The sequence below is a fragment of the Ammodytes marinus genome (genome assembly GCF_949987685.1).
Source record: "Ammodytes marinus genome assembly, chromosome: 22".
Taxonomy (NCBI): domain Eukaryota; kingdom Metazoa; phylum Chordata; class Actinopteri; order Uranoscopiformes; family Ammodytidae; genus Ammodytes; species Ammodytes marinus.
In genome coordinates, this window is record NC_137226.1 from 3,769,878 (window position 1) to 3,775,877 (window position 6,000).

Here is a 6,000-nt window from a genome sequence, read left to right on the forward strand (position 1 = left end):
ACAGTTGTCCAATATTAGTTGTGTAATAATTCCTTCCTTAGGAAGTATTACTGGATGTTTCAACTCAAATGATGCTGTAGACTTTCTTAGCCGTCCTCCAACCCTGAGCAGCCCATCTACAAGAATAGGATCTAGTTGGTACATCTTGTGAGTTGTTGGTAGCTTAGCAGATTTGTTACTGAAGCGTTTCAATTCTTCTTCAAAGGCTCCCCTTTGAGCTGCTTGAATGAGAGTAAATGCAGCTTTTCTTCTTTCTTCAACCGTAATGGGCCCTGACTTGTCTCTTTTAGTCAGTCTTTGGATCCGAGCAATGACTTTAGTAGCTGTGTCCCAATCAGGCAATCCTGACAACCTTTCCAGGAAGTTGTCACTTTCAAAAACATCCGTTTTAAGGACCTTGACCTCTGGGTCACCTACAAGTAGCTCTGGGGATCCCTGGTTGGTAACAATGTCTCTTTGCCATAAAAACGTAGGTCCAGTGAGCCAGTTAGAATCAATAAGATCTGCCACCTTAAGGCCTCTGGATGCATGGTCGGCAGGGTTTTGATTTGTTTCAATGTAGAACCATTGCTTTGGATCAGTAGCCTCTCTTATTCTCTGGACACGATTAGCGACAAAAACATGAAAACGCCGGGCTTCGTTCTTAATATAGCCGAGCACGACCTGTGAATCTGTCCAGAAAAACTCCTCATCTATCTTCAGCTCAAGCTCTTCTCTGAGGATGTTACTCACTGCAGCAGAAACTGCGGCTGCAGTTAGCTCGAGGCGTGGTATGGTGACAATGCTTGTAGGTGCGACTCTTGCCTTACCCATGACAAACGCACAATGTACTTTTTCCTCAGCAACAATCCTGATGTATGAACATTGACCATAACCATAGTTGCTGGCATCAGAAAAATGATGCAGTTCTATTTTTTGAATTTTTCCAATGTTTTGTGGGATGAAGCACCTTGGTATTTCAATTTTTTGAAGATTCTTCAAGTCATTTACCCATGCTTCCCACTGTGGCTGTAGTTCAGAAGAGAGAGGTTCATCCCATCCAACGCCCCGTTTGCACATTTCCTGCAGCACTCTTTTTCCTGTCAAGATGTAGGGAGAGATAAATCCTAGCGGGTCATACACACTTGCAACTGTCGATAGGATTCCTCGCCTTGTGGCTGCCTTTTCTCTAAGGACGACGTTGAATGAAAATACATCTGATTCTACTTTCCACTTCACACCTAGTACACTCTGTACTGGAACTTCATTGTAGTTCAGATCTACATCCTTCTTGACATTGGCACATTCACTCTCTGGAATCGTGCTCAAAACGTCACTGTTGTTGCACACAAATTTGTGTAGGCGCAGTTTTCCCTTAGCACACATTTCTTGTGCTTCTCTGACCAGCTGTCTTGCCTTTTCAACTGACTCAACACTGACTAGCCCATCATCCACGTAAAAATTCCTTTGGATAAAGCTTGCTGCTAATGGGTAGTCCTTTTCATGTTGACTGGCCAGATGTTTCATGCCATAATTGGCACATCCTGGAGATGATGCTGCTCCGAAAATGTGCACTCTCATGCGATATTCTTTGGGCTCACTCTCTGTGTTTCCATTTTCCCACCAGAGGAACCTCAAGAAATCTCGATCTTCTTGGCTGACGTGGAAGCGGTGGAACATTTTCTCCACATCGCAGATAATTGCGATTTCGCGCTCACGGAATCGACACAGAACCCCGGTCAGTCCATTTGTTAAGTCAGGTCCTGTGAGTAGGTGATCATTTAGAGAAGTGTCTCCAAATCGTGCAGAGCAGTCGAAAACAACTCTTATTTTTTCAGGTTTCCTGGGATGATACACCCCGTGATGTGGAATGTACCATGTACTGCCTGGTTTTGTTGTAGTGTCGACTTCTTCAGCATCACAATCCTTGAATACACCATCCATGAATTTTACATAATCCTCTTTGTACTTGGGATTTTTGTCCATTTTTCTTTTCAGATGCTTCAGTCGAACTGTAGCAAGCTGCTTGTTGTTTTGAAGTTCAGGACGCTCTCTGAAAGGTAGGGGCATTTCCAAATGACCTTCATTATCGTATTCGATTTTCCCTTTCAATAGCTGAAGAAACTGAATGTCCTCTTGGGATATGTTCCTGTCTCTGGGGTTTGTGTCCTGAAAATCTGTTTCCAATGCCTTAATCACAGATGCAGGTGTGATAACAGGAAGCTCTTTTACAGAAATACGATGGCAGATCCCTGTCACATCGCTAGCATTCGTCCACGGATTTCTGGATCCCACTATACTCCAGCCCAACTCAGTTTTTACTGCATATGGCTCATTATTGTCTCCTGACACTACCTGTATTGGTTTTAGAGCCCTGGCGCAGTCATAGCCAATCAGGAGTCCAGCAGGACAGGCCAACAGATCTGGCATCTCATTTGCAATGCTGAGTAGGTGAGACCAGGCTTTGGCTGTTTCAGAGGTGGGAATACTACTTTCTTCCAGCGGTATGTATTCTTGTGTATATGCGGGTGGTAGCTCAATATAGTTCTGTGAATGATATCCTCTCACCTTGAGGCCACTCACTTTTTGGCAGTGAGCTATTGACCCTCTGTCAGTCATCGTTGACAACTTCAATTTAACGGGTTCTGTATCTGCTTGAAGATTTTCACAAATATCATGGTCAATAAATGTGTTACTGCTCTGAGTGTCCAGTAGTGCGTACACCAACCTTTCTGAACTGCCTTCTGAGGAACAGGAGAGCCAAACTGGAACAATCATGGATGTGCGATTACTGTTGTCTGTTCTCACACTGCATGAGAGAGTGGAAGCACTTTCCTCTTCTGTTTGTGTTTTGGGCCTCTCCTTTTGAGGACGTTCTTCATGAAGTGGAGCGGGATGGCTGCGCCTGCAGATGTTGCAACTGGCCCTCTGACGGCAGTTTTTTGAGACATGACCAACTCTCAGGCAGCCAAAACACATTTTGTTATCCATGACAAATCTTTTTCTTTCTTCTAGCGGCATAGCTGCAAATGTATCACACTTGTATATGTAGTGTTGCTGTTTACAACAAATACATTCAACTTGCCTTTTTGTCTGAGGAGAAGAAGAGCTGACCTTTGAAGCTGTATTACTGTTTGATGCACTTGAGTCCTTGGAGTTAGGTGTTGAAGTCACTTGTGTTGATGCCACAAAGACACGGGCGTTGATGTGTCCTTTTTCCTTCACAGGTTTTTCATCTGTATTTTTCAGTGCAAAGAGAGAGGAGACTGGATTGCAGGCTATGCGTGCCTCTTCTGCTACAAAGGATGAAAAATCCTTGAAATCTGGATATTGCTTGCCTTGATCCAATACTTTGGTGACATGCCGGTTCCAGCGGGTCGTTAGCCAGTCAGGAAGTTTCAGTAGTAACCTTTGATTCTCTTCACAGTCATCCAAAACCTTCAGACCTTGCACGTGGGGCATTGCATTGTTACAACAAATGAGAAAATCACTTAACTCCCTTAATTTAAGAGAATCCTTTGGTCCAATTTTTGGCCAGTTATTCAGTTTTCCCCTAAATGCTCTTTGGACTACGAAAGGGTGACCATAGCGCTTTCTTAGAGCATCCCAAGCTTGTGTGTATGCTTCTCCATCGCTTCTGTAAAATGTCCCTTCTAACACACTTAGTGCTTCTCCACTTACATATTTTTTCAAATAGAACAGCCTCTGAGCTGGATCTGTACAACTGGTTTCAATGAGGGCTTTGAAACAGGTGCTCCATTCAGTGAATTTTAATGGGTCGCCTGTAAATACAAAGGGCTCTGGTGCTGGAAGTCTGGTCATAGCTAAGGATTCCTTTAATGCTTGGACCAACATGGCTTCATTTTCCATTTTCTCAGCTTTTATTTCAGAGGGAGGCATGACTGACGTGGTTTGGTAAACCTTGGCATTTTTGCTTTCAGAATTTTGGGATGGAGCGTATTCTTGAGTGTATTCCTTTTCTGAGCAAAAGGGGGCTGGGGCACTGCTTTGCTGGGTTGGAGGCTGACGTAGAGGAGAAGTGCCTTTTACTTCTTCATCTAATATTTCAGCATTCAATTTTGATTCCTCTTCAGCATAAACATTATATTCAGCCTCTATTGCTTCAAGATCCCTTTTATCTTCCAGCATTTTTAGCTTCTCCTGCTGAGCTAACACCTCCTTCTTCTGAGCGGATATTTCCCATTCTCTGTTCATTTCAGCTCGTTTTGATGCCAAACGTGCTGCTGCATCTGTCCTTTTTACAGACACCACAGTACCTTGCTGACTACTTTTTCCAGCTCTAGACACAGTCGAGCCATAAATAGATCTGGCGTCTTCTCTTTGGAGTAACTGACTGAGTGATTCTTTCACTGCCACTGCATCAAACTCCTCTGTGTCGACTTCTGAATATCGCTTTTTAAGGAGAATGATTATTTCAGTAGTAACTGAGGTGCAGCTGTCCATTTTTCTTCTTATGTCTTGAGAGGGTGCGGTCAGTGCACGTAAGCTCTCATACTCTTGTTTCAGCTCTGACTCACAATTTTTAATTGATTTTGTCAATTCACCCAACTCAGATTTAGAGCAAGCATTCTTCAGTTTAGATCTCACAAGCTGAATCTCTGCTTTGAATTTGACATAATCTATCAGAAAGTTTCTTTCATTTCTTGTGATCTCACTCGCTTTTAGCTCAAGCATTTTTCCTGTGAGGTGTTTTTCCCTTTCTGATCGTCTCACTTCCTTTTCAACCGGAGGTGCTTGCTCTTCAAGTCCTATTTTGTGTATTTCCAAATCTGCATGGATTTGTCCTATGCGTTCTTCAATTTGCTGTCTTTCTGATTCTTCAATGTCAGCTTCTAATTTATTTTCTAATTGTGCCTTCTCAGTTTCCAGAGCCAAAAGTACTTCATGTAGTACTCGAGTATCTGAGTTACTCTGCTGCATTTTCACAATTACTTTGAAATCACTGTTTAAATATTAGGCACTTTTCTCAACTGACAATGTTTTTAAACTTGAAGGATTTATCCATTATTTATGACTTATTGCAAAACATCCTTTTCCAAAAGAGTCACACTTTTGCCTTCTCTTCATTGTGTAAGCGGCTGTTCAAGTATATCTTCTATGTGGATTTCGATAGGCCTAATGGAGTTTGAAGTATGGCCGTTTTGAGACGTTGGAATGATGTCGGCATGGCTCGTTAAGTCCGTTAATGGCGACATCACATCTTCATTTTCTCGTGCGTAACCGTTATTCACTTCTCCTCCTTTTGGCTACTTTTTCCACTTCAGCTCTTGTTTGCTACGTTTTTCACTATAACTGTTCCCAAACTCATTGTAGAAGAACTACGCTTCACTGATTAGATTGACTTGGCTTTTATTCCTCCATTATGTCAACATCATCACCGTGAAAAACTATATAAGAAAAATACAAACAGAAATATTGTAAATACACAGAAATACAATATCCTACACATTACAAACATATTAAACAAAGTTGACAAACATACCGTGTGCGCCTTCTTTCTTTTGTTGGGAAGAGTTAGCTATAAATAATATTGTCCGTCATATTCATCCAGGGAGAGTACCGCGAAAAAGCATAATTGACAGCCCTTATTCTGACAGCATCACGTGAACGCACGTCACAAACAATACACATTTTCACCAGTAGATGGCGGCGGCGCCACACCTTTTTAGCTCTATATTCATTAATTATCACCAAAATAAAATATGCTTCTGAGACAGCTACAGTATCATTAATCACTACATAACGTAGGCCCACGTGCGCCCCTCCAACCCCCCCCCCCCCCCCCCCCTCCCCGTGCGTAAATAGCGGCTACTATACAGTGTGGATGATGGTGTCACTGTTGTTGGGAAGCATGCCATCTTTTTTTTTCTTTCTTTGGAGAGGGGGTGGGAGGTGTCTATTGCCTGGTGGTCTGACTTACAACCACTATGCAATGTGCAGAGGCTTATATAACAATAGCAAAGACATAGGCCTTTAATATTACATATAAACATTGCATTT